Source organism: Lathyrus oleraceus, chromosome 5 (genome assembly GCF_024323335.1).
Source record: "Lathyrus oleraceus cultivar Zhongwan6 chromosome 5, CAAS_Psat_ZW6_1.0, whole genome shotgun sequence".
Classification (NCBI taxonomy): Eukaryota; Viridiplantae; Streptophyta; class Magnoliopsida; order Fabales; family Fabaceae; genus Lathyrus; species Lathyrus oleraceus.
This window is the reverse complement of record NC_066583.1, coordinates 464,380,678-464,403,267: the sequence shown is the minus strand read 5'-3', so window position 1 is coordinate 464,403,267 and position 22,590 is coordinate 464,380,678. Positions and strand designations below refer to the sequence as shown.

The 22,590-nt window shown below is 40.8% G+C and overlaps 1 pseudogene; it reads right to left on the bottom strand.

Moving 5' to 3' along the window:
* Positions 1–12,507: 12,507 nt before the first annotated feature.
* LOC127089295 (uncharacterized) lies at positions 12,508–12,607 on the bottom strand (annotated as a pseudogene).
* Between the last annotated feature and the right edge of the window lie 9,983 nt (positions 12,608–22,590).

Here is a 22,590-nt window from a genome sequence, read left to right as displayed (position 1 = left end):
GGTTCTTCAAGTTCTTCAAGTGCTAAGAAACCATTTTCAGGGGCACCCAGAAGGAGAGAGGGTGAGACAAATGCTATACATAATCAGAGAAGTGGAAACAGAGGACAACAATACCGTCAAGTTGCTGCCGTGACTATTCCAGCAACCCCACCTCAACAACAACAAAGAGGACAACCACAACAACAACGCCAATTCCAACCAAGACAAAGAATGCCAGATCGTCATTTTGATCCGTTGCCAATGACTTATGCTGAATTACCCCCTGAATTGCTCAGGTTAAAGTTTGTTGAACTTCGCACTATGGCTCCATTAACAAGGATTCCCGCTGGTTATGATGCTAATGTTCGTTGTGATTTTCATTCTGGTGCGCCAGGGCACCACATCGAGAATTGTCGGGCTTTTCACCATAAAGTTCAATATTTGATTGATGCCAAGACGATTAACTTCGCTCCTACTCCGAATGTGATGAATAATCCTATGCCTCAACATGGAGGGGCCAGAGTAAATAGTGTGGAAGATGGGGAAAATTTGAATTGGGTAGTCAATGTTAATGATGTTCAGACTTCGTTGTTTTTAGTGAAGGAACGTCTGCTTAGAGGGGGAGTATTCTCGGGATGTGACGAGAATTGTTCAGATTGTGGTAATCATGAAAACGGCTGTATGAAATTGAAAGAAGGTATCCAGGAATTGATGAATGAAGGTTGTTTACAGTTTGATCGAGTAGTGAAAGACCGTGGAGAGGTATCAACTGTTACCATTTACTTCACACCGTCAGAAGGTCCTGTACGTGCTCCAAGAACTATTAGTGCGCCTGTGACTAGTGGTACTCCTGTGACCGTAGCTGCGCCCGTGACTATTGGTACTCCGGTGACTGTTGGTGTTCCCGTGATTAATGCTCCAGTAACTATCAGTACTCCTACCACCATTGCTTCTTCTAGTGGAAGACCTTATGAGAATAATAGAGCAATTCCGTGGCAATATGACAATGCTTTTTGCAGAGATAGAAGACCAGAGAATCAGACCAGAGCAGTAAATCATACTCCAGTGACGATCGGTTCGTCAAACAAGACTCCAGTAACAGTTGGTTCGGCTGTGGGTAATGTGGGAGGCCCCAGAGGATTTACGAGAAGTGGTCGTTTGTTCGCACCACAGGCTCCGAAGGATAACAATGCTGAGGCTCTTGCTAGAACAAAAGAAAAACAAGTTGTCGTTGAAGAAGAACCAGTGCGAAAGGAAGTTCCCGAGGGTTCTTTTGAGAAGGACGTGGAGGAATTTATGAGAATTATCAAGAAAAGTGATTACAATATCGTGGATCAGTTGAACCAGACACCGTCGAAAATCTCTATTCTCTCTCTGTTGATGTGTTCCGAGGCACATCGTAACACCCTGTTGAAAATGTTGAATATGGCTTATGTGCCCCAAGAGATTTCTGTCAACCAGTTTGAAGGTGTTATTGCAAATGTTAACACGAGACATGGTTTGGGATTCACGGATCTAGACTTGACACCTGAGGGTCGCAATCACAATAGAGCTCTGCATATCACAATGGAGTGCAAAGGCGCCATTTTTTCGCATGTTTTGGTTGATACCGGGTCTTCTTTGAATGTGCTTCCCAAAAAGGCTCTGAGTAAGCTTGATGCCGAAGGGGTTGTTCTCACACCAAGTGATCTTGTTGTCCGTGCTTTTGATGGATCCAAGCGATCAGTTTTTGGTGAAGTCACGTTGCCTGTGAAGATCGGCCCGCAAGTTTTTAATATTGTCTTCTATGTGATGGATATCCAACCAACATATAGTTGTCTGTTGGGGCGTCCCTGGATACATGGAGCCGAAGCAGTTTCCTCGACTCTCCACCAAAAGCTAAAATATGTGTGGGATGGTCAAGTTGTGACCGTGTGTGGCGAAGAGGACATCTTTGTGAGCCATTTATCCTCCTTCAAATATGTGGAGATGGATGGCGAGATTCATGAAACTCTATGTCAAGCTTTTGAGACTGTCAGTATTGAGAAGGCGGCTTTTGTTGAACAGAAGAAATCAAGTACCTCGATTGCGTCCTATAAACAAGCTCTGGAGGTCATTAATTCAGGTAACGTGGAAGCCCGGGGCAAGGTGATTGATGTGCCCGTAAAAGAAGACATGTTCGGCGTTGGTTATCAGCCTTTTCAATCATCAGAGCAGGGTGTCCAGAATCAGAAAGGGTCGTGTACTTTCACTAGTGCTGGGTTGATGAATCACGGGGATATCTTTGCAACAGACAATGAAGATGGTGACAGTGATTGCGATATGGATAATTGGGTGCGCCCGTGTGCTCCGGGGGAGAAGATCAACAACTGGACTGCTGAAGAAATAGTCCAAGTTACTCTTCAGACAGAGTAATTTTCTTTCGTTTTTCATTTTGCATGAAAGCCCTACGCTCTGCCCAGGACGTAGTGGTTCATTGTAGGGCCACATCATGTTTTAAATTTTCAATGATTATCATCAATAAAGGACGTTTTGCAATCAAATTTGTGTTCACTGTCTTTCTGTTTTTACTTTCATTTTCAAAACAATAAAAATGGCAATGTTTTTTTGTGACTTCCTTGAACTCTTTTCTAAAATAAAGCATGAAACATCGTTCGTGCAGAATTGATCTTGCGGATTCCATTAAAAACAGTTCTGTTATGGCTCAGTATGACTTTGATAATCCCATTTACCAAGCCGAAGAGGGGAGTGAAGAAGATTGTGAACTCCCCAAAGAATTGGCCAGACTATTGAAACAGGAGGAAAGGGTCATTCAACCTCATCAGGAAGAGTTGGAAGTCATTAACCTTGGTACTGAGGACGCAAAGAAAGAGATCAAGGTAGGGGCTACTTTAGAGGAAAAGGTCAAGAGAGGGTTGATTGAAATACTGCAAGAATATGTGGACATATTCGCATGGTCGTATCAAGATATGTCTGGTTTGGATACAGATATTTTGGTGCACAGGCTACCCCTCAAAGAAGATTGTCCTTCGGTAAAGCAGAAGCTTCGCAGAAGTAGTCCTGATATGGCTGTCAAGATCAAAGAGGAGGTTCAGAAACAGTTGGATGCAGGTTTTCTAGCAGTTACCAATTATCCCCCTTGGGTGACCAACATCGTACCCGTGCCGAAGAAGGATGGTAAAGTCAGGATGTGTGTCGATTACCGAGATTTAAACAGAGCCAGTCCGAAAGATGACTTCCCATTACCTCACATTGATGTATTGGTCGATAACACTGCTCAGTCCTCGGTTTTCTCTTTCATGGATGGATTTTCTGGCTATAATCAGATCAAGATGGCGCCAGAAGACATGGAGAAGACGACATTCATTACACCTTGGGGCACGTTCTGTTATAAGGTAATGCCATTTGGGTTGAAGAACGCCGGTGCTACCTACCAAAGAGCTATGACGACTCTCTTTCATGACATGATGCACAAAGAAATTGAAGTGTATGTGGATGATATGATTGCGAAGTCTCAGACAGAAGAGGAGCACTTGGTAAACTTGCAAAAGTTGTTTGAAAGATTGAGAAAGTTCAAACTGAGGCTGAATCCAAACAAGTCTACATTTGGAGTGAGATCTGGAAAGCTGTTAGGTTTCATTGTCAGTGAGAAAGGGATTGAGGTTGATCCGACGAAAGTAAAAGCTAATCAAGAAATGCCTGGACCAAGAACGGAAAAGCAGGTTCGTGGGTTTTTAGGGAGGCTGAACTACATCGCACGATTCATATCTCACCTAACAGCTACGTGCGAACCGATATTTAAATTGCTAAGAAAAGATCAAGCAATCAGGTGGAACAATGATTGTCAAAAAGCTTTTGATAAGATAAAAGAATATTTGCAGAAAGCTCAAATTCTTATACCTCCAGTTCCTGAGAGGCCTCTGATAATGTACCTTTCAGTAACAGAGAATTTGATGGGGTGTGTATTGGGACAGCATGACGAGTCTGGTCGAAAAGAGCATACAATATACTACCTTAGCAAAAAGTTTACCGACTGTGAAACAAGATATTCGCTGCTCGAGAAAACTTGCTGCGCTTTGGCATGGGCTGCTCGCCTACTAAGACAGTATATGTTGAACCATACTACTTTGTTGATTTCTAGAATGGACCCAGTAAAGAATATCTTTGAAAAGCCGACTCTTACAGGACGAGTGGCTCGTTGGCAGATGATTTTGACAGAGTATGATATCCAGTACACGTTGCAAAAAGCCATCAAGGGTAGTATTCTGTCTGATTACCTTGCCGAGCAACCAATTGATGACTATCAGCCGATGATGTTTGAATTCCCCGATGAAGATATCATGTACTTAAAGATGAAAGATTGTGAAGAGCCTCTTGTCGAGGAAGGACCGAATCCCGATGACAAGTGGACATTGATGTTTGATGGGGCGGTAAATGTGAATGGAAATGGTGTTGGGGCAGTACTCATTAATCCTAAAGGTGCACACATACCTTTTTCTGCCAGATTGACTTTTGAAGTAACCAACAACGAAGCTGAGTATGAGGCCTGTATCATGGGGATTGAGGAAGCCATCGATCTAAGGATCAAAACTATAGACATTTATGGAGATTCTGCTCTAGTGATTAAACAGGTCAATGGAGACTGGAATACTCATCAGCCGCATTTGATTCCTTATAGAGATTACACCAGAAGGATCCTGACTTTCTTCAAGATAGTAAAGTTGTATCATGTACCCCGAGATGAAAATCAAATGGCTGATGCCTTAGCCACATTGTCTTCCATGATTAAAGTTCATTGGCAGAATCATGTGCCACATGTTGCTGTGAATCGACTCGAGAGGCCTGCGTATGTGTTTGCAGCTGAGTTTGTTATTGATGAGAAGCCGTGGTTTTATGATATTAAGAATTTCCTCAAAAGCCAAGAGTATCCTGAAGGAGCGTCAAAGAATGACAAGAAGACACTGAGAAGGCTAGCTGGAAGCTTTTACTCGAACAAGGATGATGTGTTGTACAAGAGGAACTTTGACATGGTTCTGCTCAGATGCGTGGATAGACACGAAGCAGACATGTTAATACAAGAAGTACACGAGGGATCTTTCGGTACCCATGTTGGTGGTCATGCAATGGCCGAGAAGTTGTTAAGAGCCGGTTATTACTGGATAACCATGGAATCTGATTGTTGCAAATACGCTCGGAAGTGCCACAAATGTCAGATCTATGCAGATAAAGTGCATGTACCACCAAACCCTCTAAATATTATGAATTCTCCTTGGCCATTCGCGATGTGGGGCCTCGATATGATTGGAAAGATTGAACCTACTGCTTCTAATGGACATCGCTTCATCCTAGTCGCGATTGATTACTTTACCAAGTGGGTGGAAGCAGCTTCCTATGCCAATGTTACCAGACAAGTGGTTGCTCGATTCATATAGAAAGAAATTATCTGTCGTTATGGGGTTCCTGAGAGAATCATCACTGATAATGGTTCGAATCTCAATAACAAGATGATGAAAGAGCTTTACAAAGACTTTAAGATTGAACACCACAATTCTTCTCCTTACAGACCAAAGATGAATGGTGCTGTAGAGGCGGCAAACAAGAACAATAAGATGATTGTGCAAAAGATGGTTGTGACGTACAAGGATTGGCACGAGATGTTACCTTTCGCTTTACATGGGTATCGTACCTCAGTGCGTACGTCAACCGGGGCAACTCCGTTTTCACTTGTGTATGGCATGGAGGCAGTCTTGCCAGTAGAAGTTGAAATCCCTTCTTTGAGGGTGATGATGGATGTAAAACTTGACGAGGCTGAGTGGGTTCAAGCCAGGTTTGATGAGTTAAATTTAATTGAGGAAAAGCGATTAGCAGCTGTGTGCCATGGACAACTATATTAGAGAAGGATGAAGAAGGCCTTTGATCAGAAAGTGCGTCCTCGAAGGTATCAGATAGGTGACTTAGTTTTGAAGAGGATCCTTCCTCCCGGTACAGATAACAGGGGCAAGTGGACTCCGAATTATGAAGGTCCGTATGTTGTTAAAAAGGTCTTTTCTGGTGGAGCCTTGATGCTTACAACTATGGATGGTGAAGATTTTCCGTCTCCTGTGAATTTAGATGTAGTCAAAAAATTCGCATAAAATGACCCGCTGGACAAAAAAAGAAAGTCCAGGCAAAAAAGGGCATCCCGGCGAACCAAGAGAAAAAGAAAAGAAAAGAAGGTTGGGGAACAAGTTAGGGATAAAGAATAAAAAATAATATGTACACCCGGTAAGTCGAAAACCTGCAAAAGCGGCTTAGGCAAAAATGGGTATCCCGGTGGATTGAAAACTTGAAAAGGCGGTCCAGGCAAAAGAGGGATTAAAGCGACGACTACAGTCTGAGTTATCTGTACTTCATCGCGTTTCAGTGTCTACCATCTTGAAGGATATGATCGGTCCAATCACTCTTCTCAGAAAGCAAAGAATTTGGGGGAAGGTGAAGATCTATGAGTCATAACAGAATTGGAAAATAGTGGAACGCCGTGTTCACATTACCAATAAGATAGTTTATTTTCTCTTTTGGCGCAATTACCTCTTCCTAGGAATTGCTTCTTGATGTATTTGCCTTTATAGGCCATTTTCAATCAATAAAAGTCGTTATTCAGTCAAATTGCTCTCTTGTTTTTTATTTCTACTATTTTGGTTGCAAAAAATGTCCGAATTTTTGATAAACATTGCATCTAAAAACATGAAGGCTAGACAATGACGTGCGGAAAGATAAAACATCTGAAAATCATTTTGAATGTTGAGTACACTTGAGTATATTTTGTCCATACGATCCCCTGGGGCATGTATGTCCTGCCGTTTTGCAGGTTACTATCCTTGATTGATGGCTAAAACAGATGAGCTAAAGTTTGTTCGAAGGAAGACCCTGTTGTTTCAACACTATCCAGTCGTGTAAGAAGTTGGGTCATCTAAGTCGAGTTCAGAATTTGTTTCCCCAGCATGGTCGAGAGGTTGGTGTTTTCCCAATAAGTGACTCCCCAGTTGAGTTCTGAGAATGTCAGATCAGTAAGTATCCTCAGCATAATTGTTGTAGGTCCCCACAGAGTTGGAAGATCGAATCAGAAATTGTGTGCTCAGTAAAGTGATCGTTTGCTTTCCCAGCAGGAGTTTTCCTCCCTTTGCATCTTGCATGTAGTAATCCTCATTTGCATTCGCATTCTCAAATCGCGTAGCATTTCCATTCAGTATGGAACATTACGCAATGGAAAATTCAAACATATGCATACATGCATTAAACCAGATTGGATCATATCTCCGGAAGAGACGGATCATGTTTCAACATCAGTGTAGCACATTTGCAGCAGTTGCTCTTGGCAACATTCAGAATCAATAATCCCTGTGAGATTTATTTTCTCACTAGTCCGTGAAAGGAAAGCTTGATTCTCTCCCCAGTGTAGTCACCAGTAAGTGTCTGCCTTATTTTGACATATGAAAATATCGTCCTTGCGATACCGGTAAGTGTCGTGTCGATCCCCGTAAATGTCGTTCCCTTTTTGGTGTCGGTAAACATCATCGTTCGATGTCGGTAAACGTCGAATTCCAATCGTTGGCCATCAGTAAAGGGCATGTCTCTCATAGTATCTACAAAAAAAAATCGTTCAGTCAAAACCCATGTGTGTCCTTTCCCTTTTTGGTGTCGGTAAACATCATCGTTCGATGTCAGTAAACATCAGCCGCTTGTTAACCATCGGTAAATGGTTTTGTCGTTTAAGATTCCCCAGCAGATTCTCTATCCGTAAATATCGAGTATTTCATTGTCGCCATCGGTAAATGGTTTCGTTTCATAAATATATTCTTTCCTTGATGTCGGTAAACATCGAGTTCCCTCCCCAGTCATCGGTAAATGTCTAGTCTTATTTCACTTATAAACATCTTTGTTCGATGTCGGTAAACATCGAGTTCCTTCCCAGTCATCGGTAAATGTCTGGTCTTGTTTCACTTGTAAACATCTTTTTCCTCCCCAGCGAAGCCGCCATCGGTAAATGGCCTCGCTTTCTTTGATATCGGTAAATATCAAATCTGTTTTGAAGCCGCCATCGGTAAATGGCCTCGCTTTCTTTGATATCGGTAAATATCAAATCTGTTTTGAAGCCGCCATCGGTAAATGGCCTCACTTTCCTTGATTCATCACCTACAGAGTGCAAATTCTCCGGTTCTTTTGGTATTCAATCCCTATTTACCTTGAAAGTCTGATAGCCGCTGCTTTCATTCGTCCAGGTTCACAATTGATTGAATAGGGGCAGCTGTAGCACCTCAAATTTTCCCTCCTCATTCATGCATTCATTTTAGGTCATTTAACATTTCATATTGCATTTCATCATGTCAATCGGAATTAGATCCAAGAAGCTTGAATATCATCCAAGACACTTTGTGGGTTCTATCTGGGTGAGCAGTCAACACAAGGGAATAACTTGAGTTACTTCCAACATGTTCACATGAGGCCTATTCATCATTCGACATACTACTCTTGAAGGAACAAAGGTCCAGCGCACAGGTTACAGATTTGGAAAGATGACTTGAACTGTCATGCTCGCTAGGCGAGCAGAATGGTTCGCCTAGCGAGCCACCAGAGTCTGAACTGTCATGCTCGCTAGGCGAGCAGATTGTTCGCTAGGCGAAGCCTACGCATTTTGAAAGAAAAAATATAACAGAAAGGATTTTGGACTTGGACTCTCTCATTTGAGCCCACAAAGCCACGAAAATCAGAGTATAAATTCTGAAAATTTCATTAAGCCAAGCCTATTCTATTCCTATTATCTTAGAGAGAGATTCTAACTAATTCAGAGCATCCTCCAGAGACTGAAGGGATCACCTATACCGATTCCATCTCATATAAACCCTAAGATTATTCTGCAAACCCAACGGTGCAATTCAATTTCTTTCGATCTCTCCAATCAGGTTTGCCTTATTCCCATTACTTTACGCTTTTAATTTGAAATTCCTAAAGCATGAGGTATTATGGTTGAATCCGGGAGAGTGGGTATAGTTAGGTTTCACATGTGGGTTTAGATATGCATGAATGTGTAAAACAATGCCTTGAATGTTTGATCACTTAGTTTCTGAAATGGGTACCACGGGGTTTGGGGGTTCTGAAATCGTACTGTTATCAGAGAAGAACCCAGAACCCGCAGACATTCACTAGCCCATCGCTAGGCGAGTCTGAAGCGAAGCTTCGCTAGGCGAAGCAGTAGAGATCGCGATAGTAGCTTTTTTTTTCTGTTTGCCCTCCAATCTGTTTTGTCTTCGCTATGACATGCTTTCTATTACGTCCGGGCACATGTTTTGGTATGTATGTCATGTGTTGATGTGGGGATCCTTTCCCCCTGATTTTGAGTTTTGACATCCTTTTTGATGCTATTGTTTGACAAGAGGTTTAGGCCTCCTCTCCTCGGTTACTTTTTGTGAGTTTTTTTGTGTGAACTTTAATGGCATGATTCATGTGGTTACGTTTTGATTCTTATTTGATGCAACTCTTGATTGCACCCCATCATGTTATTCTAACCTGTTTGTTGAGTTTTTGTGAGGGCTCACATGACTCTTGAAGAGATAGCTTACTTGGTATTCCACTTTATTTGTTGGATACCATTGGGAGATTTATTCTTATTACTTTGTTGACTTGTTTTCTTTGATGGTGCTAGCTTGAGAGATCACCGGGTTTCTTGCTTCTTTAGTTGTTATTACTTCGGATTTTTATCCGTGTGGTAAATCTCTTGATCCCTTTATCTTTCCCGCATTTTACCACTTTCTTAGCTGGAAGACCTCGATAGGAGGCAATGTTTTTGTGTGTTTACTTTTGTGCCCAAAGACCTCCAAGAAGAGGCACCAGTGTTAAAGACCTCCATGAAAAGGCAATTGACGGATAAAAGGGATTAGTAGTCAATCCCCCGTTATTCAGTGTGTCGTTCTTTATGCTCGCACTACGTGTCGATGCTTCAGAACCAAAGCCCAAGATCTTTTGTCCGGTCGGTCAGCGGAGAGGGTTCCACCTTTCTGAATCTCACTTTCTGTCATGAGCTCACCCTGTCCAGGGATAGGAGCTATGAGGTCTTATCCTCATTACCCTTTTGATCTACTCACCCTGACGTTTGATAACACGAAATTATATCATATTTTAGGACTTAATTCCATTAAATTCTATGACTATTTATTTCGGTTTACTGCATTTTATGAGATATTACGTGGTATTTTCTTCCTATTTGTCTCAGGTAGTCTATTTTGAAGAACAAGTGAAAATGGAAGAAAAGGAGGTGCAAAAAGGAGAGAAAAGGAACCAAATGCCAAAGCCCAGCCCAAAGCGCACAAGTCACCAATGTTGTGCCTGTGACGGACGTCACAGGGTGCGTGACGAGCGTCACGCAAAGCAGCCTTGTGACGGACGTCACACATGGTGTGACGAGCGTCACACCGTTCCACTATTTTTTTGGCGCAAGTAACGCCCTCAGAAGACTTGAAGAAGAGACGTCGAGGAGTTTGTGTCCTATATCCACGCCGTGCATTTAGCCACGTTGAAGAACTTGAGAAACGGAAAGCAGTTACCAGCACCAATATAAATAGCTATCTCTAAAACCTAAAAGGGTTCCTCGGTTTTTCCACGCTCATATTGCCGAAGCTTTGCCAATTTTCTTTTCACGCTTTTGCTTATTTTTTCTTTTCCAGCAACTTAAAATCGTTTATTTTATTTATTTCTTTTGCAAGTTCTACATTCTTTTTCCCTTGCGATTTACCTTTCCCCTTTTAGCATTTAGATATTTTTCGCATAATAGTTTCTACACCGGAAACTATTGTGCAACTTTTTATCGGATCCAACCTTACGTTAGATTCTAGTTTTATTTCCTTGGTTTAATTTATTGTTTAATTGAAGAATCGAAGAACAAATCCTACCGGCTTGTGGTGGAGTGTTCAAGACTATTGTAATACGCATTCAGGTTCTTTAATCATTATTTAATATTTTGTTTTATTATTTATCTATATTATCTGCCTGGAATGAGTCTGTTTATGCATGATATGTATGCTTGTTTATTTAGCATGTCTGGCTAATTCGCCTAGGTATCGGTATGTAAAGTAAGCAGAATAAGGGATCAAGACTGAGTCGGTCTATTTAAACTTAAAATTAAAATCAATCTTTTTACGGTCTCAACTTACAGGTTTAATAACAAGATTTTTTACAAAAAGTAAAGGACATAAAGAAGTTAAAATCAATAGAGCGAAAGTTTGAGGTTTTAACTGGACAGTGTAAGTTAGGCATTAATTCTAGATCAGGGCGAGAGCAAGTTTTAGAGTTAATTAAATTCTGACCTTTTCCAAAAAGTATTTTTAAAGATTGAATGTGAGGACGAGAGTTAAGCATTTGGATTTAATTGTATAACCTAAGTCAACAGAGCGAGAGTTTGAGATAAGGGTGTTTAAAACGGTCAGTGTTTTCTTAAAAAGAGTTTCTGCAACTTTATTGCTTTCAAAATATGGTTTTTGACTTAATTATAAGTGACAACTACATTAATATAAAATCATGGTTTATTCAACAGAGCGAGAGTTTGAGATAAAACCTTTAACCAATAAAGTTAACTGAAACGATTTACTTTAAAACCAAGAAACCGACAAAGACTTGATTCCCTAGTTTTGACGAACTACATACCGATATCCGTTTTATTAATATTTAATCTAGATCTTAGTTTAGCCTTTAGTTTTTCCCCAAACAATCAAACATTTTTCACCTTAGATTTACGTAGTAACCTTAGATAACGGTATATCGATTCATAAGTCCCTGTGGGATCGATATCTTTTAAAACTACGCGATAGAACTGTGCACTTGCAGTTTGTATCCCATTCTCGACTCACGCAGTCGAGCGATCAAGTTTTTGGCGCCGTTGCCGGGGACTTTTATTTAATCGATATCGTAACTCTTCCGTTACGCTGTAGAGACTAAGGTTTCTTTTTCTTCTATTCTTTCTTTCGTTGATTTGTATGCCACGCACTCGCTCACAAGGCGAACCGCTCTATCTACGAATCAACGATATCGAACTATATCTCCGAGTCTTACGACGAATTCGGGAATATCGTGCTGAAAACAATCTCCCTCCTATCGAACTTCCTGATATCAAAAACCTTTTTCCTTCGATACCCGAGATGGCAGAACCAGCTCGTGCTCTTAGAGATTACGCCGCTCCATCGCAAGATGAACCACATTCAAGTATTGCTCCGCCCGCAATCGAAGCAAACAACTTCGAACTTAAACCTTCGCTGTTGCAGGCTGTGCAACAGAACCAATTCTCTGGAAATCTTACCGAAGATCCAAACCTTCATTTATCCGTATTTGTTCAATACGCTGATACTGTTAAAGCTAATGGTGTCACTTCAGAGGCAATTCGACTTCGTCTTTTTCCTTTCTCCTTAAGAGATAGCGCTAGAAGATGGCTTCAATCTCTTCCTTCCAACTCAGTCACCACCTGGAACGAGTTGAAGAAAGTTTTTCTTGCCCGATATTTTCCGCCAAGCAAAACAGCTATGTTAAGAGCCCAGATAAACGGATTTAAACAGAAAGACAACGAGTCTCTTTTCGAAGCATGGGAAAGATACAAAGACATGATGAGACTTTGCCCACACCATGGTTTGGAAGACTGGTTAGTAATTCACACATTTTATAATGGTCTCTTATACAACACAAGGTTAACAATAGACGCCGCTGCAGGTGGTGCACTAATGAACAAACCTTATGCTGATGATTACCAGCTTATCGAGAGCATGGCCCAAAACCACTATCAGTGGGGAACCGAACGAACAACGGTGGAAAAACCTCAACCGAAAACTGGCATGTACGAGATAAGTAACCTTGATCACGTCAATGCAAAAGTGGATGCTTTGGTCCAGAAAATTGAAAGTTTAAACGTATCACCTCCAGCCGCCGTGGTTGCTATAACTCAGAATTGCGAGGTCTGTGGAATCCAAGGCCACACTCTTGCGGAATGTCAACTCTTGACTGGAATCCAAGCAGAGCAAGTAAACTATGCTCAAGGAAGCCCCTATTCGAATACCTATAACCCAAATTGGAAGAACCATCCAAACTTTTCATATAAGAGTAATAATGCTTTATACGCACCTGGACAGTCTCCAAATCAAGCCCCATCTATACCACCGGGATATCAGAAACCGAATCCATCCATGCCTAACAATAATACCCCTAGAAAATCCAACTTGGAAATCATGATGGAAAACTTTATAGCTTCCCAACAACAAACCAATAAAGATTTCTTAAACCAGAACATACATACTGGCGAACAACTTAAACAACTAGCAAGCAAAGTAGATGCCTTGGCTACCCATAACAAAATGCTGGAAACACAAATATCTCAAGTAGCTCAACAACAAGCACCTACTGCTGCACCAACTGGTACATTCCCTGGACAGCCCCAACCTAATCCGAGAAGCCAAGCTCATGCAATTATATTAAGAAGCGGAACGGAAGTGGAAGGACCGTCTGATCCAAGGATAGAAAACCAAAACCCTAAGAAATCAACTGAGGAAAGTGAACCTAAGGAAAAGGAAGAGAGTAATAAGGAAACCCTAGAAAAGAAGGAACCTTATGTACCTCCACCACCTTACAAACCACCTATACCTTACCCTCAAAGGCTTGTTAAAACCAAAGATGCGGGCCAATTTAGAAAATTTGTTGATCTCCTTAAACAATTAAACGTTACAATTCCGTTTACCGAAGCTATTACGCAGATGCCCTCATATGCTAAATTCTTAAAAGAAATTCTTTCTAATAAGAGGAAACTTGAGGATAGCGAAACCGTTACACTCCCTGCCGAATGTAGCGCTATAATCCAAAACATGCCTCCTAAACTCAAGGATCCGGGTAGTTTCTCTATACCCTGTCACATAGGAAAATTTGTCATCGACAAAGCCTTATGCGATTTAGGAGCCGGAATTAGCGTTATGCCTTTATCCATATGTAAGAAACTGGAAATGGGAGAATTAAGACCGACCAAAATGTCCGTGCAACTAGCAGATCGTTCCATCAAATATCCTGTAGGAATCCTTGAAAACGTTCCCGTACGCATAGGTCAGTTTTACATTCCCACTGACTTCACAATTATGGACATTAGAGAAGATGATACTACACCTATTATACTAGGAAGACCATTCTTAGCAACTGCCGGTGCAATCATAGACGTAAAACGAGGACGACTCACCTTCGAAGTAGGTGAAGAGAAAATTGAATTCATTCTTTCCCAATTCTTGAAAGCACCTGCAATAGAAGATACATGTTACTTCATGGATATCATCGATGAATGCATAAAAGAAGCAGAGTTAGGAGAAGACAAATCATCAGACTATCTTTTAGAGGACAAATCTAACCAATGCTTAGCAATAACACCGGACCCTACGCAATGTCTTAACAAACCAACCCCTGATTTGAAAACACTTCCCAAAAATCTGAGATATGAATTCCTAGACTTAGAACTTGAACGACCTGTGATAGTTAATGCAGATCTAGGAAGACTCGAAACAGAAAAACTCTTACATATCTTAAGGAAATATCCAACCGCACTAGGATACCACATCACCGATCTTAAAGGAATAAGCCCTTCTATTTGTATGCACCGCATCATGTTAGAAGAAGACTGTAAAACCTCTAGGGAACACCAGAGAAGACTAAATCCGATCCTAAGTGAGGTAGTAAAGAAAGAAATAACCAAGTTATTGGAAGCAGGTATTATATATCCTATATCTGATAGCAAATGGGTCAGTCCTGTACACGTTGTACCAAAGAAAGGAGGCATAACCGTTATTGAAAACGAAAAAGGAGAAACTATAACTAAACGAATCGAATCGGGATGGCGAATGTGCATTGATTATAGGAAACTAAACAAAGCAACCCGAAAAGATCATTTCCCTTTACCATTCATTGACCAAATGTTAGAACGATTAGCAAAACATTCACATTTCTGTTATCTAGACGGTTATTCAGGCTTCTTTCAAATACCAATTCACCCTGATGACCAAGAAAGGACAACGTTCACATGCCCTTTTGGTACCTTCGTTTATAGACGAATGCCGTTTGGTTTGTGTAATGCCCCTGCGACCTTTCAAAGATGCATGATGGCAATTTTCGCCGACTTTCTCGAAAACATCATGGAAGTATTTATGGATGACTTTTCTGTATACGGACAAAGTTTCGAAGAATGCCTTGAAAACCTGGAAAGAGTTCTTGAGCGATGTGTAAAAGTAAACTTAGTACTTAATTGGGAAAAGTGCCACTTTATGGTACAAGAAGGAATTGTTTTAGGACACATCATCTCGAACAGAGGAATTGAAGTAGACAAAGCCAAAATAGAGGTAATCGAAAATCTTCAACCCCCAAGAACCGTGAGGGAAGTACGAAGCTTTTTAGGACACGCCGGTTTTTACCGACGATTCATCAAAGACTTCTCTAAGATAACTAAACCCTTAACCGGACTGTTGATGAAAGATGCCGAATTCATATTCGACGATAACTGTTTAAAAGCATTTCAAACTTTTAAACAAGCATTGATCTCAGCACCCATAATGCAGACACCAGACTGGAATGAACCATTCGAAATAATGTGCGATGCCAGTGATTATGCTGTAGGTGCTGTTTTAGGACAAAGAAAGGATAAAAAGCTTCACGTTATATATTACGCTAGCAGAACCCTGGATGAAGCGCAAATGAATTACGCCACTACCGAGAAAGAACTCCTAGCAGTGGTATTTGCGCTAGATAAATTTCGTTCTTACTTGGTAGGAGCCAAAATAATAGTCTACACTGATCACGCTGCTATCAGGTACCTTCTAACAAAAAAAGATGCTAAACCTAGACTCCTAAGATGGATCTTGTTGCTACAAGAATTCGACTTAGAAATCAAGGACAAGAAAGGAACTGAAAACGTAGTAGCAGACCACCTCTCTAGACTTGAGAACCTTGAACCGGAAAGAACATCAATTAATGATGATTTCTCGTATGACAAACTTATAGCTACTTTGGAAGAGAACAACTCCGACATGCAAGTAGAAACCACCTTAGCTATATCTGTCACACCATGGTACGCTGATCTAGTCAATTATTTAGCCGCCGGAATAGTTCCACCTACTTTATCTTACCAGCAGAAGAAACGATTCTTCCACGACATAAAACACTATTACTGGGATGATCCCTTACTTTTCAAAAGAGGCCCCGATGGTATTTTCCGTCGATGTATACCCGAAGAAGAGGTAGAAAATATAATCCAACACTGCCACTCCGCTCCTTATGGTGGACACACAAGTACATCCAAGACCTGCTCTAAAATCCTACAAGCTGGCTTTTATTGGCCAACTATATGGAAGGACGTACATGCGGCTATTAAGGAGTGTGACAGATGTCAACGCACGGGAAACATATCTAGACGTGACGAGATGCCGCAAAAAGGTATTTTGGAAGTAGAGATTTTTGACCTGTGGGGGATAGACTTCATGGGACCTTTTCCATCCTCTTTCGGTAACAAATACATACTCGTGGCAGTTGACTACGTATCAAAGTGGATCGAAGCTATAGCTTCTCCAACAAATGACACCCGAGTAGTAACTAGACTCTTTAAAAATATAATATTTCCGAGATTTGGCATCCCAAGAATAGTAGTCAGTGATGGTGGATCACACTTTATATCCAAGGTACTCGAAAAACTACTACTTAAGTATGGAGTGAGACATAGGATAGCGAAACCTTACCACCCTCAAACCAGTGGACAAGTGGAAGTATCTAACAGAGAAATCAAGCAAATACTAGAAAAAACGGTAGCCACTTCAAGGAAAGATTGGTCATTGAAATTACCAGAAGCTTTGTGGGCATACCGAACTGCTTATAAAACCCCCATAGGGACGACCCCATTTAAGCTCATTTATGGAAAATCCTGTCACCTCCCGGTAGAATTAGAACATAAAGCCTATTGGGCTATTAGAAATTTAAATTTGAATTATAAAGCCGCCGGTGAAAAGAGAATCCTTGATATAAACGAATTAGAGGAACTCAGAAGAGACGCCTATGAAAATGCCAGAATCTATAAAGAAAGAACAAAACAATGGCATGACAAGCGTATATCAAGGAAAATCTTCAAGCAAGGCGACGCAGTACTTTTATTTAACTCTAGACTAAAGTTATCCCCGGGAAAACTACGATCCAGATGGTCAGGGCCTTTTCATATCACTAAAGTCTTTCCCAGTGGAGCGGTAGAAATAAAAGGACAATCTACAGAACCGTTCATCGTAAACGGGCAACGTCTGAAACACTATCACTATGCGGAAACCAACGAGGATTCGCAAATCCTACACTTAGACGAAACGCCCCCAGGACCTATAGATTATATTTAACAGTTTCTTTGTCGAGCTTGCGACATTTAAACAAAGCGCTTAGTGGGAGACAACCCACAAATTAATTTGTTATTTTATTATTCTATTATTATCATTTCCCTATTTCTTTCTTAATTATTCTTTTAATTTCTGTTTAATATTCATTCTTGATTTATTCAAAAAAAAAAATAATAATAATAATAATTTTCTCTTCCTTCGGCATTTGGCCAAATCCTGACTTAAACTCATGTTTTCTTTTCTCTAGCTAACACTAACCAGATGGGACATATTGATCGTATGGGTATCAAGTTCAGAGGAATGGCTCAGAAACAAAAGTTTGAAGAACTAGCCGCTAGAGAGATGCTACCTAGTTTATATGCTGATGATTGGGCTATGACTGCCCTTGGACTGAGACAGAGTGTCCTGTATTTGCTGAATCAGATAGGATGGGAGACCTCCCCTATCCTGAGACATTTCACCACCTACCGGAGACTCACACTAGAATTCCTTAGCTCATTAATCTATCTACCCAGCCATGGAAAAGGAATTAGCAGAGGATTTATCCAGTTCAGAATGTTCAATATGGAGTACCAATTTAATATTAGAGACTTCACCAACCTTTTGGGTTTCCCTACCTCCTTTGATACATTCACTGTAAGCCAGGAAGAACTTTTTGAATATAGAGAGCTTGAACACTTTTGGGGTAAGCTGACTGGAAATGATGAGCCCGAAGAACATGAGTTTCTCTCTGGAAACATACATAATCCGGCTTTTCGCTATTTCCATAAGATCCTGACCCACACTTTATTTGGGGAGAAGCCAAACAGTACTTCAGTTTCACGTGATGAACTTTTCATCATATTTTGTGCTTCCCAGAACCGTCCAGTAAACGGTGCCACTTTTATGTTAGCTAATTTGGACCACCTTATCCAGGATGAGCGAGCACCCATTAGAATAGGCGGTTTGATAACTATGATAGGTAATGCCATTGGATTACGTCAGCCTATGCTTGACCTTAGCCCTTTTTGTGGCATTACTACTATGAGTATACCTTTCCTCTTCAACACTATGTTTATAGCAAACCTAGGGTCTGATGAGTTTGAGCTTATTATTGATAACCAGGTTCTCTGCCTATTCACCATGCCCGATCCTAGGACTAGTGTTCATAACCAAAGGAACTGGCTCTATAACCTGAATGAAACCCCAACTCCTGCTGGATCCACTGAATCCATCCAGGATTATGAGATTTGTAATGACTATGAGAATTATGTTGACCAGATCTCTCATGCTGAATCTGACCCTCAGACACCATCCGGCTATCATGATATTGACCCTCCTCCTCAGCCTGTTCCGACCGAAGAATCAGCCATACCTGACCTCCGACATCATATGCCCGAAACTGATTATAACACCGCCATTGAAGCTTTGATGTCAGAACAAGACGCCCTCAGAGGAGAATTTACTAACATGAGAGACGAAGTTCTAGGATACATGAGCAGTATGACGAATCAGTTTCACGAATTGCTACATCATGTTAACTCTTTTGCTCCTCCGGCCAGAGATCGTACAGAGGGATAGAGTTTAGTTATTTTTCTAAGTTATTTAGTTTCAAGTTAGATTATTTATTAATGTTATTTGAATTCATGTTTATTTCTCTTTCATTTCATTATTTTCCTTTCCTGTATTACATTATGATCATTTTTATTGAAGTTGTTTATTTAATTTTATTATGCAAAAGCTATTATGCTCTACTGTTGCTTCCTATGAATTATTACTATACAAAGCAGATTAAGCGTGCACAATAAATTAAATTGCAGACTAAACTGATCATAAGCAAAACAAAAGTAATAAATTCACCAACCAAAGTAATTCTGTGAAGCGCCACTGAGGCCTTTCCAAAAAGGAAAGTGTGACGAGCGTCACACTATCCATAACGGCCGGCACGCTTAGTGCATGTTACGAGCGTCACATCCCTGTGACGAGCGTAACACTCCTCAGACTAGTGAACGTTAAGGAGCCGTTGGAGACGAACGTTACACCTTTAACTTTTTACCTTCCCCATTCATTTTTCATTTAACCACACTAAATTACTTTTCAACCACTTTTTCTTTCCACCTTCCAAATTCTTCTCCTATAAATACCCACCAAACCTTCCTTCATTCACCACAAACAATTCTCTCCTATCCAATACATTTCTTTTTCTTTCCAAATCACCCCTTCAAAATTCATCACAATGGCGAGAAATCAGAATTTCGGAAACATCATCTTCCGATCCGTAGATGACAATTATCAGAGGGAGCAATTCGAGCGTTTCCAACAGCGAGGCGTCGTTTCCACCAGGTACCCCGATTTACCTTGTTTACAACAATTAGGCTTACTCCAAGGTATCGAATGGATGCTCCGTCAAGCCAACTTAACCTTCCTTTGCACTCATAATCAACCCACCTACCCATCCCTAACCTTAGAATTCTTAAGTTCATACGACTACACCACTCCCGCCGGTGAAGACGAATTTCTAACCGGTACGGCAACCTTCCGTATGTTTAACACCGAGTACTCTCTAACCCAAAACCAATTGAGTACCATGCTACAATTTCCCACAGAAGGTCTGCTGCATGCCAGAATCCCTCCAACCTCAAACTGGAACACAGTTGGCGTTTTTGGCCTTTTTAAGAAAATTTCCGGTATAGATACCTACAACTGGGAAGAACTCCTTCTCTCCCATATACATAACCCCACTATCCGGTACTTTATCCGCATCTTGCAAAACACAGTTTTTGGAAGGCCAAACAACAGCAAGGTCAACTCAAAGGAACTATTTTTCCTCCAGTGCGTTTTCGAACCAGATACTCAGGTAAACGCCGCCTCCTTTCTCTTTCATCACATCCGCACCTTATGTGCTAGAGGCAGGCAACCTTTTATAATTGGTGGCTTAATCACCACCATCGCACTTGGCCTAAACCTAGGGGATAAACTCCAAACTTTAGAATCCCTACCTCCCCTATCTATGGATACCAGCTACTGTCGATCCAGCCGCTTGATTAAGAACAGAGTAGGCGGAGGATATTATCTTATGGTGAACAACCAGGCAGTCCCAAGCGTTGTTCTACCAAATACTGCCCTCACTGATGTCACAAACCCCGAGCGCCACCTCTATGATCTCAACGCTCCTGAAACCACTGAGCCTTCACAAACAAACCCGCAAACAGATGAGTTTGAAGAAAATGAACAAGGTGATCATCCGCCTACACAACAGTCAGTCCCGCTCAACCCTTCCGGCAATACAACTGGCCCATCCTCCCAACGTCGTCGACGAAGAAGGCCTGCAACCAACGACAACATTATGGATGCTATCGATGGAATGCAGGCACAGAATGTCGAGATGCTGCAGATGATGCGTCAAATGCAACAGCAACAGGACGCTAGGAATGCCATAACCGACCAGCGGTTTACTGAGTTGTTCAGCAGGTTCGACAACTTAGACTTACGTCAGAGATCACCAGGTCCAAGAACCAGAGGCGGAAGACAACCTTAGTTGTAGTTTCCTTTTCCTTTCCATATTGTATTTCATTTCCTTAAAACATTGGGGACAATGTTTAATTTAAGTATGGGGGGAAAAACTTGTTTCTTCCATTTCCATTTTTCAAGTATGTTACCTTCCCTTTCATTGTTATTTCCCTTTCTTATTATCTGAAAAAAAAAAAAAAATTATTATAATTTTAAGTTAAGTCCCTAGTGTGAAATATTTCTATTATCTATTCCCCTCAATTTTCTTGAGCCATAACAAAACAAATTTTAACACACCCAATAAGTATAAAGGTTGCTTACTTTATAAAACTTGAGTGAAATCAAGACAAAAAAAATCATTACCATAACAACGCTCTGAGAACCTCAACATGTTAGATCAGGATAAGTACCTATTATACCGATTCCTCGAACTTTTAGCTTTAGAGTAACCCCGAGTAGTTTATACGAGAAGTCAGCACCATCTTAATAGCAAACTACGTGGAGAGCCGATGAATATAAGTGAATGATCCCCAAAGTAACATAAAATATATGAATATATCAGGAAATGCACTTAAATTAGGTGATCCTTACCAGATCATTTAATCTAAAAGTTGCAGATCATGCAAAAGCACAATATGAAAGATCCATTATGAGTTGGTTCAGTAGGTATCTGGTACTGAACTCGGTAGGGCGGACTACGGTTCGATCCCCCACGATTTGCAATGGACTGAATAACGAAGTTATCCGACTTATGTACCAGAACTTCTAGCTAAAAGCGGATCAGAATCACTAACCGGTTACTCCACTATGTGCGCGAAAAGATAAAGGGCTTAATGTGATTTCGCTAGAATGATAGCGGGTGAAATAAAAGTAAAGGAACTAGGATAACTATAATGGCATTACTTGAACTGATTTGCATAAGGTAGGGTTATCTAAGTTGTAACGGTAGTTGTTGATGTCAAGATTAAACTCAAATTGCTTCTAAACAAAATCCATTTGCAACCTATTACGAATTGATGTGTGTTTTGAAACTTCGCCTGGCTAAATTTTTGAAAACGATTTCTATACTGAATTTTGCTTGAGGACAAGCAAAGATCTAAGTATGGGGGAGTTTGATAACACGAAATTATATCATATTTTAGGACTTAATTCCATTAAATTCTATGACTATTTATTTCGGTTTACTGCATTTTATGAGATATTACGTGGTATTTTCTTCCTATTTGTCTCAGGTAGTCTATTTTGAAGAACAAGTGAAAATGGAAGAAAAGGAGGTGCAAAAAGGAGAGAAAAGGAACCAAATGCCAAAGCCCAGCCCAAAGCGCACAAGTCACCAATGCTGTGCCTGTGACGGACGTCACAGGGTGCGTGACGAGCGTCACGCAAAGCAGCCTTGTGACGGACGTCACACATGGTGTGACGAGCGTCACACCGTTCCACTATTTTTTTGGCGCAAGTAACGCCCTCAGAAGACTTGAAGAAGAGACGTCGAGGAGTTTGTGTCCTATATCCACGCCGTGCATTTAGCCACGTTGAAGAACTTGAGAAACGAAAAGCAGTTACCAGCACCAATATAAATAGCTATCTCTAAAACCTAAAAGGGTTCCTCGGTTTTTCCACGCTCATATTGCCGAAGCTTTGCCAATTTTCTTTTCACGCTTTTGCTTATTTTTTCTTTTCCAGCAACTTAACATCGTTTATTTTATTTATTTCTTTTGCAAGTTCTACATTCTTTTTCCCT